This window comes from Cupressus sempervirens, chromosome 2 (genome assembly GCF_028749045.1).
Source record: "Cupressus sempervirens isolate cs-2001-9-10 chromosome 2, ASM2874904v1, whole genome shotgun sequence".
Classification (NCBI taxonomy): Eukaryota; Viridiplantae; Streptophyta; class Pinopsida; order Cupressales; family Cupressaceae; genus Cupressus; species Cupressus sempervirens.
In genome coordinates this window covers 772,450,794-772,467,371 of record NC_143119.1, presented here as the reverse complement: position 1 = coordinate 772,467,371, position 16,578 = coordinate 772,450,794, and positions in this window count along the sequence as shown.

The window sequence follows — 16,578 nt, the reverse complement described above, 5'->3', positions numbered from 1 at the left end:
CTCGAATTGAGGTCGGTTGAGTGATTTCATGATGTATGGTTTTGTTGGCTTTAGGATTCGTGTAGAATCTGTCCTTCCTGTGTTGCTTTTAGTTGGGTGTTTTCTGTGCATTGTGTTTTCATCCTATCCTTGTTTTATGATCTTCATGATGGTGGTGCGCCACACACGAGTACGTGCGCATACGTTTGTTAGAGGACTTGCGGGTCTCGACCTTCCATGTCTTTTCTAGAAGTTTTGATCATTGGGGTTGGGATGGGAGTATGCATGCCCACAAGCAATTGTCATAGGATGAACATGGGTAGGGTAGGGTAGCATATGGAGGGGGCTTCTATCTCGCAGCTCAAAGTTTATGGCACCGGAGGTTGACGGAGGATAGGAAGTTTTAAGTAAGTGATAACTAAATTAAAATGTGTGAGTGTTAATAAAATTTAAGATAATGAAAAGATCCACATTCATGTGATGGTTCCAAGGGAGTCCCTTGAGAGTGTTGCCACACGTGATCCAAGCTTGGGCTTTTCGATGCCAAGTGACTCTCCATGATGTCAACCCCTACTTAGTAGCCTTTTGAGTGTCTGACTAGGATCTTTACTCCTTGCATTGTCTTAGGTTCTTGGTTCAGCCATCATACTGTCTAGCGTGAGTTTTAGCCATGGATGTTGTGCTTTATTTGTGTTTGTGGTTCGATCTTTATCTCCATCAGCATGGCGGGTGTGGACCTACAGGTTCCACATGGTTGCGAGACGTAGCTACCTTCACCACTACTAGGGACCGGTGTACAGAGATGGTCTTTTGTCCTAGTGCAACCATTGTTGGATGTTTTCACTTGGTGCTTCAAGTTCTGGAGTATGCTTTCTTGTGATTTATGCTTTCATTGGAATGCTTGGATATCATGTTTAGATGATGTTAGTTTATTTGATGCATTTCCATATTATGATGTCTAGCATATGATTAGATGATGTGAATTGTTGTAGTAGCATAGCTATTGCTTATCGATGTTTAGCATGTGATAGGTGATGTTATCTACTGTAGGATTATCTTATGCTTTTCTACTAGCATGTTAGATTTCCTTATGCTTTTGGTTATTTGCATGTTTAGTAGTGACGTCCCTATTACGACAGTACCGATGATCCGATTGGTCACTTGGGATGTTACGAGTGGGGGATGGCTAGGATCCATGATGGTCTTATGATGCTATTGACAGTTGGGAGGAACCGCATACTTAGTTGTTTAGTTTACTGCGATGTTGTTTTCAGTATGTTCATTACTGCTTTGGTTTAGATGGATAGATGTTCCTCTTTCATTTTTGTTGTTTCTCTCGAGTGTTCATTCCTCAATTTACGTGGATCTAGTACTCCTTGGTGTGGAGGTTTCCTTGTTTTTAAGCTTTTCGTTTGCATTTTGTTGTCACGCTGATTTGTTTTCTCATGTGGAAAGGTAGTTCCTTGTGCAAGAATGTATTTCTTTGTGCGAGAGAATACACTTCCTCGTGCAAGAATGTAAATCCTCACACGGTGTGCAGGGAATCCTCGCGTGAGAGTGAAAGCCCTCGCGCGATGCTTAATAGTCCTCGTGCAAAGCTGCACACCTTCTCGTGCACAGCGGTGAAAGACCTCACGTGAAACTTGAGACCAATTTTTTTTTCGCGCGAGAAATAGGGGCTACCTAGGCTTCTTAGATGAAAGTTCGAAAGTTGGTTTTGGACACCCTTTTGGTTTTTACACCTTCCTAGTCCAAAAAATTTTTCCTAAGGGTTTAAAATATATCGTTTAAGTATAAGTTGTACATAAGATATATTTTAATATATGTGACAAATCTTTTGAGATAGGTTTCAGACCTCTCGGAGACAAGTTATGGATTCTAAGAAATTGCAGGGCTTCAGAAATCCAGACTTAGCCAATTTTTAGGGCTTTAGGATCTCAAGCTTAGCCAAATTTTAGGATTCTGCATTTTACCCCAGCTTGGTGTTTTGTTGATGAGTGGTCGTTTCTTGAGCTCTCATCTTGTTGTGGTGGTTATTGGCTTTTGTTCGCGTGTGTCAGTTGGTTGTGGCGTTCGGAGATCTGTTGGTTGCCGGGATTGTGGTGAAGTCTTCCGTTGCGATCTTTTTGATCCCTGTATGATGTTGTCATGTGCATTCATACTTGTAAAATTAAAAAATAAAAAAATTCTGGCTTGTATTTCATCCTTGTTTCAAAGGATCTCCGGGCGAGGCATTACACAAAAGGTCAAGGCAACCAAATCTAGGCTAAGAGGATCAACACTAACTTGGTGTAAGTATCTCAAAGAATAAAGGGAGAATATAGGAAAGAAACCAATTATAAATTGGAAAGCCATGGTGACTAAGGTAAAGGAACAATACTTACCTGAAGACTATGGAATTCAAATACATAAGAAGAGGAAAAGCTTAAAGCAAAAAGATATGGATGTAGGAACATATATTGAGGGATTCCAAAAGTTATGTTTGAGATCAGGGACTCGAGAAGAAGAACCTATTAAGGTGGCTAGGTATCTAGGTGGGTTGAATTGGAACATACAAGAAGGGATCAACCTACGAACACCTACAACAATCCATAGATATTTCCAACTGGCATTGGAAGTGGAAGAAAAGAACAAGAAGCAATATGACACCAAATTTAGAGGTAGAGGTAGAGGTAGAGATGGTAGGAACCAAAGAGGTTATGGTGGTAGAGGTTCAGACTCAAGAAGCCAAGGGTAAACCAAGTGTATTGAACAAAAAGAAGAGAATTCCAATAGAGAATGTTTTAGTAGTGGAAGAAGCTCCAACAATGGTGGAAGAAGAAGGAGCAACAACCAAGGTAGAGGATCCTAATTTGCAACCATGAAGCACTATAATGGAAACCAAATGGGACACCCTACATATAGATGCCCCGAGAAAGAATCTACTTCAGAAGGAGTGTGAAAAGATTCAACTATGTGCAAGAAGAGTCTAGCAGTAGTAGTAAACCATATGAAGTACCCTTAAAATCAGAAGAAGGGGAAAACCTAATTATAAGAAGGACATTGAAGGAACCTATAAAGGAAGAACCAAGCCAAAGAAGAGCACTATTTAGGATGAAGTGCAAGATAATGGTAAAAGTGGGTAAAGCCATCATAGACTCAAGTTTTAAAAATAACATCATTTTAGAGGAGGAAGCTAGCAAACTAAATATGAAAAGAATTCCACATAGCAATACCTATAAGGTTACATGGCTCAACAAGGGGCAACATGTACTTGTAAGTGAAAAATCATGGGTTGAATTCTCCATAGGAAGGTATAAGGACAAGGTGTTATGTGATATTCTACCTATGGATGCATGTCACCTTCTACTAGGAAGGCCATGGCAGTTTGATAGATAAGAAATGCATGATGGAGCCAAGAATGCATACTCCTTCAAGAAAGATGGCATAAACCTCAAGATATAATCCTTAATAGAATAAGGAGAGGTTAAATCTCCAAGTCCTAATGTACTCATGGTGGGAGAAAAGGAGTTCTTGTAGACCTTGGAGGAAGGAGAAGGACTAGGGTTTTCCCTAGCGTTGAAGCCTAAACAAGAAGTTGTTGATAAGTCAGGAAAGAAAATAGAGCTCCCTAAAGAAGTGCAAGAAATTATTGAAGAGTACAAGGATATTATTAGTGATGGGCAACCAGTTACCCACCCCCTTAGAGACATGTTATCCATCAAGTTGACTTTATTCCAGGAGCCACCCTTCCTAACAAAGTTACCCATACAAAATGAGGAAATTGCCAAGCAAATCCAAGAACTACTAGACCAATGTCTAATTAGTAAAATCATAAGACCTTGTGATGTACCTACTATTTTAGCACCCAAAAAGGGGGGAACTTGGAGACTTTGTACTAATTCAAGAGCAATAAATAGGATCACCATTAGGTATAGGTTCCCAATAGCTAGGATTGAAGACCTAATGGACTGTTTTGGGGAAGAAAGGTACTTTACCAAGATAGACCTTAAAAGTGGCTATCACCAAATTAGGATAAGGGAAGGAGATGAATGGAAAACAACCTTAAAGATCATAGAAGGTTTGTATGAATGGCTTGTAATGCCATTTGGCTGATCAAATGATCCATCTACCTTTATGAGGCTTATGAATGAGGTATTGAAGGATTACATTGGTAAGTTTTTTGTTGTCTATTAGGAGCACATCAAACATTTGAAAATTATTTTCAAGAAATTGCATGAAGAAAAGCTAATGATAAATTTGGAGAAGTGTGACTTCATGAAGAAGGAGCTAGTGTACGTTGGGTTTGATTTGTCTTAAGGGAATCTCAAGATTAATCAAAGTAAGGTGGATGCCATCCTAAAATGGCCTACTCCAAAATTTGCAATAGAGGTGAGAAGTTTTCATGGTTTGGCTCAATATTATTTGAAATTTATCAAACATTTCAATGCTATTTGTGCTCCTATTTAGACACTAGCAAAGGTGAAATGAAGACAAAGTTTCATTGGACTCCTCAAGAAAATGATGAATTTGAGACACTCGAGAAGAGGATAGCTACTCAACACTTACTTTTTCTACTTAGTTTTGACAAGCTCTTCACAATGGAGTGTGATGCTAGCAATGTGGTATTTGGGGAAGTCCTAAGCCAAGAAGGGAGGCCAGTGGCTTTTCATAGTGAGAAGATAAATGATGCAAAGAAGAAGTACTCTTCCTATGACCTAGTGTTGTATGCTCTAGCCCAATCTTTATGGAAGTGGAGGCATTGCTTACTTCCAAAGGAGTTTGTGGTGTAATAATCAAGTCCTCAACTTCTTCAACTCCCAAGACAAACTCAACAACAAACGCATGAAATGGATAGAATATCTACAAGCCTACACTTTTAACATCAAGCATAAGAAAGGAGTGCAGGATAATGTATATGATGGCCTAAGTAGGAGAATACTAAGAGTGCAAGAGGCTCAGTTGTAGAGCAGTAGAATTGATAGCTTCAAGGATCTATATGTCGATGATGAAGATTTTGCAGACATTTACAAGGTATGTAAGGAGTATAAGAACAATTTTCGTGGTGAGATTTTTTAATACACTTTGAAAATTGATTTTTCATTTAAGCGAAGTCAACTATGTGTTCCTAGGGGATCAATAAGAGAGTATTCAATTCAATGAAAGCACAATGGGGCACTTAGTGGTCAATAATACACAAGAATTAGTTACTAGGTTATACTCTTGGTCTAAAATGAATAGGGATATCAGAAAATATGTGGAGTGTTGTGTGGTATGTCAAAAAGTAACGGGAACATCTTCCAATTTAGGTCTTTATTAACCCCTTTCGATTCCTAGCAGGCCATAGGAATGCTTAAGCAAAGGGAACATCTTCCAATGTAGGTCTTTATCAACCCCTTCCAATTCATAGTAGGCCATAGGAATGCTTTAGTATCGACTTTGTGGTAGGATTTCCAAGAACTAAGCAAGGGTTTGATAGTATTTATGTTGTAGTGGTTATATTTAACAAAATGACACATTTTATCCCTTGTAAGATAGTCCACGATGCTTGTGAAATTTCTCACTCGATCTTCAAGGAGGTGGTAAGGATCCATGGCTTACCCTTAATTATTGTTTCAAATAGGACACAAAGTTTATGAGCCATTTTTGGAAAACCATGTGACACAAATTAGGTACAAATCTATATTTTGGATTTTCCTATCATCCTCAGAAAAATGGTCAAACTAAGGTCATTAATAGGAGTCTTGGAAACTTGCTGAGGTGTCTTACTAAGGAATATGGATAGGTTTGGGATAAACTAAAAATGCATATAATGATACAGTCAAAGGTCAACTAGTAAGAGCCCTTTTGACATTATTTATGGGTATAATTCTGGAGGGGTGTTTGAATTAAGAGAGTTGAAGGAAGGTTCCAAAGGAACTGGCTATGCTAAGGACTTTTCCCACTCCATGAGTGTAGTCCATGAATAAGGAAAATATTAACTAATAATGCTAAGAAACTCAAGAAAAAGGTGGATGACAGTAAAAGGGATGTGCAATTCCAAGTTGGGGATCTTGTGATGGTCCATCTAAACAAAGAAAGGTTACAAAAGGGAGTTCCTCATAAGCTTCAGATGAGAAGGTTGAGACCTTGCCAAATACTAGCCAAGTATGGTAACAATGCCTACAAGGTGGAACTTCTCGAAGCCATTGGATTCTCACCAGTTTTCCATGTTGTTGATCTGGTTAGATACAAAGGCCCTACTCTAGATGTTGATCATATACTTAAGGATGTCACTCAAGATGTTGACGATTTGAATTTGACTCCTCTACCACCTAAGACAACTAAAAAAGTACTTGACTCAAGGATCTACAAGAAGACTAGGACTACCACTTATTAGGAACATCTTGTCAAGTGGCATGGATAAGAAGATGTAGAGGCTACTTGGATCAAGGAAGAAAACTTCAAGAATTTGGGCATAGAGTCCAACTTGCCCAATCCAAGGATAAATTGAACTTTTTGTTTTCAAGAGAGTATGGTGCATGAGCACCTAGGATAAATCCTAGTCCTAGCTCTACACTTTGGTTTTTGGCTTGTAATGACCTTAGACAAGTCATTTGGTTGTGTTTGGACCTTAGAAGGCCATGTGCGTTTTCTCCTAGGTGTATTTGACTAGGCTCAATCTACTCTAGTTCTTTTGTTTACTTTGAGGTTAGGTTGTTAGGAAGCTAGATTAGGGGTATGGGTTTTATACCCCAATAGATTGAGGGAGGTATTATTTTGAAATTATCTTGACATCTATGTCATTCTTACATCATTTTGCATAGTTTGGAGGACATACATTGTCATTTGGCAAAAGTTGAGAAAGATGTCAAAAAGATGTAAATTATTGCAAAAGTCATCTAATAGGTCAAAATGGTTAAGATCATGTGACTTTATGATTTGAGGGATAAGTTATTCCTATACATCATAAATATAACCATGTTGGACCTACTTGTAAAGTTCCAAGTGTTAAATGTCCAAAAATTGCAAAATTGCAAAAGTTGTTAGCAACTTTGAAAAGTTGCATGACAACATTCAAGCAGGAACTGGACATGTGAATCTAAGGTTGATGATTACTCTAACTGTTTGAAACCTCTTGGAATACGTATAAATCTATGAAAGAAACCCATTTCAAGGGTTGGACATTGTAAGAGGAAAAGTTAGAAGTTGAAAGGCACAAAGTTTTACTATAGAATTAATAGTTTTTTGGGTTTATGGTTCTTTGTATGATTTAATGGATTGAATGAATCATTTTAGATTTTTATTCTTATAGTTCATGTGGCTACAATACTTTTTTTCTTAGAGGTTAATTTTATTAGAGTTCATTTGTGCAAAGCTAGAAAATCACTTGTACATAGATTGTTCATTGTTCTTGCTTTGACAGTTTTAAAAAAAATCTCTCCTCCATAAATCCTCACCATGGAATCATTGTGGATTTTGGTGATATGGAAGAGGATCCCTTGTACAATGTACATAGGAAAGAAGAGGCCTGGAAAAGTATGGTTGCTATTTTTTATGTGATGCCCTAGGTGAGCCTTTGGAGCATGGCTAGGTGATCACAAAACTAGCAAGTGGGATTTTTTGGATTGAACATGTTAGATACTTTAATTTGAGGGTTTCATAAGGATGAGGGATGTGTGAAGAATCCGTGTTCCAAAGGAGAAGGTTCCAAGACTAGTTTTGTGATGAAATTCATTAGACCCTAGTGAATGTTGATTGGAAATGCTTGAAACCCTTGGTTTTAAGCTTAAAAATAGTGAAGGGGTGTACAGGTAGGTTGAGGACCTGAGACCCATAGAATATTGAATCTTTCCCAAAATTGTATCCACAATGGAGGTTAGTTAGTCACCTTGTTAAGAGAAATTTGGAGTTGTATCCCAAAAACCAACTTTGGAGGCCTAATTCTACTAGGTCTAATTAGGATGATTTTTTCAAGATTGAGGGAATCAATAAGAAGACATATGGATTTTGAGTCCAATAGGTTAGGGGAGTACTAAAAACCATCAAGCTTCATTCCTCACTCCATGTTGAAGGAAAAATGTCTATTTTTGGTATAGTTGTGATCTTGAGGAATAGGTGGGAATGTCCTTAGCATGAGTGCAAGTTGTAAAATTAGTGGTATAGCTAGATGGTGAAGTGTGGAGGGTAGGATAGATATCCTCTTGAGATTAGGGTGACAAAGGGGAGCCCTAGTAGGCTAGAAGAGAGCCCAAGTGAGTCCTTAGAGAAGGAAAGGACTAGTAAATAATCTAGTTTACATAATAGGCTCGCAAGCAAGGTAAGGTGGACACAAAAGGGGGAGTCATGGAAAAAGAATCTAAGGTAGAGATGTTGAATCATTGGGGTCACAATGTTTGAGTTTGTGGTAAGGTCTAGTGATATTTGCATTCTCATTTTTTTAGTAGGATGTATTTGCTCCTATGTTTTGTTTAGCTCTATTCAATGTATTATTGAAGTTATAGGGGTCAGGTGAATGAGGTTGTTGCAATAAAGGGAAAAAAGGATTAATTAAAGCTTTCAAGCCTCTTTTTGTATTATAATTAAAAAACATTATATTAATAAAAATCTTATCACTTATAATAAAATAACATTGTGCATGTAAAATAATATTTTTTTTCTTTTGACACGACACTACTCATTGTCCTGAACAATACCCTAAGCTTCCAAATTAAGGTTGTTGCAATTGTTGCAAGCTATTATGCTTTTGTGTGAATGGATTCATAGATTTAAGAAACAAAAATGGGGAGTATTAGGTAGTGGATATCAACTAGCAAGGAAATTTGCATGTGTTCTTGTTGCTATTCACTCACCTCAATGTCTTGCTTGACCATTTCAAGCTATTTTTTGGATCATGATCATACACCACTATTTGAGTGGTTTCAGAAGCAAAGATGATACTGTCAACATAGGAAAACACATCATTTTTTGTTCTCCCTAAGGAGAGAAGGTTATAGGAAGGTTGTTGAGAATAATTTTTTATAGAAGTACTTTCATTTGAATTTTGTAAATTATTGATCTACCAACAATTGAGAAAACATAATTTCATAGTTCAAGTAAAATCTCTCTCTTCACTATGCCTTTATATACCAAACATATTTGAAAAAGGAAAAAGCATAAACAAGGCATGTGAAATTTTTCATAAAATGTATTAAACAAAAATATCCAATAGAGAAAAATAAACTTTGGGACATGTGGACAAGAAATTAACTATGACTTTTTAGATTTTCAATAATATGTTTGAGGATTTAAGAAGTTCATTTTGATATAATAGTTGGTTTTATCAACAATGTTCTTTTAAGAATTATAATACTTATAGTTATGCAAGGCTTTGATTTGCAACCAATTTAAAGTTTTAAAAAATTGCTAGTTGTTTAGTACAAAAGTTATTATAAGATAAACAATTAATTAGTTAAAGTTATGTTATTATGTTATTATGGTTAGGATTGTTATTATCTAAATTGTAAATCTGCACACTACAATAATTTCATAATAGATATAGATCATATATGGTCTATATTCACTCCTAAATAATGTTTTTCTTATCGATTAATCAAATGTATTTTATTTGATATTAGGTAAGTCTCTTGTTTCTAAATAATGTATTTTATAGAATTTGTCATTTCATTTATAGAGCTTTTAGTTACTTTTGTTATGCTCAATTTGGTTTGAAGGAGTCCATTTCCAATTAGATTTGGAGCTTCAACTTATATTGTGTGTTGTCATTCAACTCTAATATATTTTCTTAACATTTTCAACACAATAAGAATTTATTATTAGTATAATTAGTAGCCACAGAAAAATTCATAGTTAAAATAGTGACCAATCAAATTTTATCTATTAGTTGAATTAATAAGAATTAATAATAGTTTGTTCAAATCATTTTACATTCCACAATTATTTATTTCCATCATTACTCAATAGTTTCCTTAATATTTAACTAAGATTGATTTGAATTGTAGACACCTAAATCTGATTACACCACTAAGTAATCAAATTTAGTCATCTCCTAGGACATTATTGATTAAATATTTTATATTTAATTAATCATTATCCCCTAGTTAATTAATTCATTTAATCAACTATAGTCCAATTGATAAAATTAAATGATAACCCAAAATCAATTTATGAATTAAATCTCTATTCCTCTATTTTATTAAATAAATACAAAAAGCTATTTAATTTAATCTCATATCCTCATTTATTAAATAAAACATTTAATAGATAAATATTAGAACCCTAAACCAATCCTAAAACCCTGTCATTACCCTAAACCAACCCATTCACCCATATTAACCTTGCTTAGCCAACTAACTAACCCATGCCATCAATGCTAAGCCACTTACCTCCTAACTCCCCTCCTAAGACAAGCCTAATCCCCTCCTAAGCATGTGCACAACTTTAAGCATGGGTTAAGACTTTCTAACCCAAGCCAAAGTCAAAAGTCTTCCTTCAACATCTTACATTCCTATCCAAGAGCATTAATGGCTCTTACATGCCATAATGACCCTTAAATGACTCTTACATCCTTATTCTACACTCCTCTACCCTCATTACTCCCTTTGACCATCCACTTTGACCATCCAATTGTTAGAGTAAATAATTAATTTACTAAGTATTTATTCTATTTACTTAAACTTATGTAGGTAAATGCATTTATTAATTAGTTGTACTTTAAGAGTTAGTTATAAGTTGTTGACAATACGGGAGTTTGTTCTCTCCTAAGTCATACTTATCCTCTCACATTGTTCAAGGACTTTCCACCTTATGTGGATCTATGCTTAGTTGTCACACTTATCTCCTAGCGTCTTCTAGCTTGTTCTAGGAAATTCCTAGAGCTCTTTATATTTAGGCTTCCTCATTGTATTTTCATAACAATATCACATTCAACATATTGTAAATACATATTTTCTCGTGTTTGCATATTTTCTCTCTCATGTCCATTTAGGGTTTTTCCCTTGGTCCACACTCTTCTCTCCTTGGCTTCTCTTTGATAAGTTTTCGCATGCAGGTGATCTTGGGTGTCTTCAGAGTTGGATTTCATCAACAACAACACCAATCCCCTTGTGACACTTGTCACAAGGCTAGGGCTTTGAAGAAGCACAATCCATGTGCCTACCCTTCCTTGCATCCTAGCCCTTCCTCACCATCCTTCCATCCTTGCATCTTGATCCTCCATCACACTATCCCTTGGCCTATAAATGAAACCCTCTCCCTGCACAATTCATATTCAACTTACACGCAAACTTATAATGTCCCTTTGGAGAAAAAATTACTGAACCACACCCTTGCCATATAGGAATCCTCACTCACCCCATACACCATACTTCACCCATTCAAAGATCATTATCCATTGAAGGCTTGAAGCATGCTTGAGCACACATACATCCATATTCAGACATATCGATAATATCAAGGTCACACTTGGGGAGCTTACCATTCTTGGTTTGCCTACCTCAACGGTGTTTCCTTTGTCTTATCATAAGTATTGCTAATTTACTTAGTTTGTGAATGTTAGTTTAAATATTAATGTTCTTTGCACACTAGTTTAATAGCTCTACACAAATTACTTCTCAAGTCATAGCTTTTATATAATATTATACATTATACAAAAACAATACCTAAGTCCCATTTGATTATTTAAATAACAATGATGGCTATTATTATATTTGAGATTATACTTATTGTTTTAAGTATGATAATGTTAAAATTATTTCTACAATTATATTTATATTTAAAAATTAAAATAAAATTAAAATGTTAGAACTAATAATTACTTCCAATAAATTACTACAATGAAAAATGCTTGACACTACGTGGATCTTGTTTATTACTTCATTGAATTGTGTGATGAATTCAATTGGTTTAGGAGTGCAATAAAAACTATTTTAGTTTAATTTATTTATTACTTTTCCGAGATGCATGATATACATACATATATGTTTATCACCATAATACATTTTCTATTCTATTGGTTTAGGACATATAGCCTCATTTCCACACACACACACACATACATACATGTGTGTGTGTGTGTGTGTGTGTGTGTGTGTGTGTGTAAATGAAGCCATATATCCTAGGCTAATAGACTAAATTGATAATTATATATATGGAAACAATAGATAATAATATGTGCGTGTGTGTATTTTGTTGGTAGCTACAAGTATTGAGAGGTACTGGGGGGAGTGAATCAATACTTCACCTTTTTAAATAATTACGTCCTTTTAGTTGATTGTCAACTTAAACATTTATCTAATAGCATTATTCATAATCTTTTCAATATTCTAATAGTTAATGAGTTCCAACAATAAAATAAAATAAGAATTCAAACCATAGACTTGAAACATGCAACACAGTAATTTTGGTATTATAGGAAACCCTTGGTTAGAGGGAAAAACTTTAGTGGGGTTGATACCCACAACTCATCACTGCAGTAACATGGTGCCCAATTAAGAGCTTTATGATAATGTCATCTTCTAAATGACTATACTTTGTTAAAGGTGTCTAATACCTTGCTAAGAGTATCAAAAGTCCTATTATAGACTACCATGTTGAGAGATTTTATCCCCTTCTTACAGTGTTCACCCGATTAAAGGATTTACAAAATAAGTTCAAAATAGAACTTCAAAGTCCCATTAAAGACCACCTTGTAAAAGGATTTTACAATCTTGATAATTAACTAATTAGGAATAAAAAACAAGAAATTGAGCTATATTTTCCTTTCTTCTACTTGATAGGTATGTTGCTTCAGCCACTCTTCTTTCGATAACATGTTGTTCTACTTATCACCGATAGCTTCTTCTCTATCCCTTCTCTGATAGTTGTTCACATCAATATTGCTTCCAAATACTCATGTTATTTCCAACAAAACTTGTCACATGACTCAACTCTTCCCTTTCTTATCTCTTTACCATTTATTGTTTCCATTCAATAACCTAAATAGGGTTTCTAGAATCTTCCAAAAGCTTCCCTTAATGCTCTCGTCACACCAATAGATCTTTAGCTTTTCAAATAAATTAGGTCTAACTATGTCCCCAATAACATATGGTACTCTGATAACACTTTCCTTATAACATAATATGTCATACAACATAATATAAAGTTTTGACCAATAATGATAACATACAAAAATCATACCAACGAGGGCATAATATTTTGTCCTTAGTAACAATCTCCCCTTTTGGCATTGGTGGCAAAACTATGTATGTACAATTTCAATTAAATGTTTTTAACTTCTTGACTATTCTGGCCCCTTTCATCATAACCTTCATATTTCTTGCTTTATCTTGACTACCAAACTTCTCACTCATCCTCACTTCTCTACTTCTCCACTTATCCCCCTTTGACAAAAATATCAAAGGCACCACAATTGATTCAAAATTTATTTTGTTGATTCTATGTATTTCATTGCACTTGTTATACTCATCATTGTATTATTGCAATTATCTTGTAAACTTGGTATACTTGCAATATCACCTATAACCTTTATAATCTTTTCAAGTGTATATGTACTTAATTCACCTAAGAATACCTCAGTCAATTCCCTTTTTTTTTTGCATGAGATTCATATAGAATGATAACCAGTAAGCAATCTCACCAATATCACCAGTTATCAATAGAATTGTCTACATATCTTTTAGTCCTTCTACTATTACATTCTTTAAGTTGCTCAGTTTCTCTTATAACAATTTAATAGCTCTAGTTAGTCTATCCTTATTGGTTCCTCATTGTAGCTTTGTAATCAATTTCTCCTTAGTTATTTGATTACTTTCTATGGTTTCTAAAAATGTTTGTAATTTTTTTCCACTTCCCATCTTATTATCAATTTTTTACCTTTGGTAGAAATTGAGATAGTACATTTAATGTTCTCTTAACTATCCTCATTTATTTCTTGTCTTCCATTCTACTCAGTAAATCTCCTCTTTCTTGCAATCTCTTTGCATATAGCTTTGTGTCTTTATGATGTAGCTTTGCATAGGGTCTTTTCAGTATCTCAAATTCATCTCTAGTATTGATTTCTTCTTCTCTCTTCCTCTTTCCTATTAATTATGTAATTTTTGTAATGACTTGGAATGTCCTTGCAACTTGCTCTTCTAGACAGTCAATCTATTCTTGCATATTCCTCACTTTTTTTCCTAACTCCTCTTTAGAGGTCATTTCTCTGATGGTGGTAGTTTTGTCGATATCTTCTGTTTCTGCTTCATTTTATTTAATAGTTGTTTCATTCTTTTTTTCTTCACTTACCTATTCAAATTTATTACTCTCCTTTCCCTCATTTCTTCACTTAGTCCTTTGTATCTTTCTTTCTCTTCTTTAGATTCTTCTTCTGACTCTGTGCTTGATATGATCTCATTCTCACTTTCCAGCTCTTCAGGGCTATCTTCACTAGTAAGATCAATATGCTCACCAAGATGCTCATTCAAATCATAGATTGTTCTAATCAGTAGTTGTTCCTTTGTGGTAGTTTCCTTGATATTAAAGATGACATTTCACATTCTCTTGTTATCTTTCTCAACATCTTTGATCATACATGCAAGGATTTTGGCCTTTCTGTAGTTGATAGAAAAAAACATTCTCATGCTCTTCTAGTAATCTGTCTATTTCTTCAACTGATACATCTGACTTCACCAAATGTAGAATTATTTCTCAAATTTATCTCTCTAATTGATATGCATTATTCTACTTGACTAAATTTTTTTCGTACAACCCTGTTGGAATTTTATCTTCTAACTTACTTGGATAGTATGAAAACTTGTGTATAGAATATATTATAACTTCCTCAACCACTAATTTTTCTTCTTCGCTCCACTTTCCAAATTTGTAGTCCAATATGGTTTCAATACCTCTAGACAACTTCATTCCTTGGGCCAATTCCTCAACAGTTCTTTGTAGTCTTCTTGTTAGTTATCTATGAACTAATTACATTTCTACCATCTTCCTTTGTGTGCTTGTCTAAGATTTTTCTATAGTTTGACTTCTTGTTCTTCTCTTTTCTTGTGCTATTGCCAATCTTGTTTGTCTCATGTGTTTTCATTCTGTAATTTGTTTGTGTTTCTTTATCTTTGTGTATGTGGATTGTATATTGTGAATAGTCTTCTGTCTATTGCTTCCTTCACCTTTAGACTTCTTTTCCTCCATGATATTTCTATTATAATTATCTTCATATGTTCCAAATATCTCAACCCCTTTATCCTTTTCTTTAGCCAACAATTTCTCAATTATTGGTTCAAGCACATCATTTGATACTTCATAGCCAAATGATGTTAGCCATGACAATCTAGGCTCTACATCTTTCATAATAGACAAGTGTGTACTTGCTAGAAAACATATGTACTTTTTATATTTATTTACTACTTGTGACAAAATCTTTTTTTTTTTTTCATTTTCTAAAATGAAACCACATTAGGCTGTTGTAGCTTCTCCCTAATGTTTCAATAAATCTACTCATTTGGTGCACAATCGGCTCACCATAAAACCATAAAACCAATCTTGTACATAGAAATATATACTGAGCAATAAACATCCATACCTTAATCCTTGTTTCTTGATCTTTTATAAATTCATCATTAGTTGATCTCTCAACATCTTACATAGATCAAACTTTTTGCCTTCACCAATGGTTTCATAAGCCACTTTTATGGCTCCTCTAGGTATTTTGTCAACTTTCTTAGCTTGATAAATCTTGTAGCCAATCAATAAAGAAGAAAACCTTATGCCTTTGTCCTTGATTGATTTTGCATCAAACATTTTCTAGTATGTTCAGTATCTAATTAGTCCATCCATCTGAATTCTGGGATCCAAGTTCTTTACAAACTTACATCAATTTCCTAATAGTCTTGTGATAGTGCTTATTATTTCTTTTGTAGTTTCTACTTTTCCATTCTAAAACCATAAATATTCTACATTCATTCTGCTAAGTATTGTTTTGATCTATTATTTGTCAAGATTTTTAGGTAGATGAATGATATGTGTGAGACAAAATTCATCATTTTTTGGTTCCTTGGTCTTGAATAGTTCTTTTTTAGTAGTATTCCATCTAGTATTTTTGATAATGCTCTAGCTCCAACTAGATCTTTGAATCTTAACAAACACATGTTGTATTTTGGCTCCTCTTCATCAGATCTTCATATTAACATATTCCTTCCTTCCATATTGCACTTGTCCAAAAAAGAAAATTGATTCCTTTTTTTTTGGCTTACGCACATGCTCCTTTATGCTTTAGCACACCTTGTGTTTGATATGAAAACTTTGAGAGGCATTACCCCTATTTATAGATTTCCTACTTTAATAGTTATTGTATCAAGAGTAATAAATTCCAACTAACATTAACTAATTGTCCTTTCCTACTAATAACATAAGGATTTTTACTTTTATGATCTACATACATATAGTTATAAGCATCTCTCTATTTTTTCTTTATGAGGACTTAATAAATAGTCATTCATAGTTTTGTGTCCCTACTTTATGCTTACTTGGTTAGTTTGTGAATGAAGTTCCAGTGTCATCCGAGAAAGGTTCCTCAGTAGTAGTAGTTTTTTCACCTTTTCTCAACCAAATTCTTTGCATCTCACTCCTCACTAGTTCTTTGTCTATAGTTCCTTT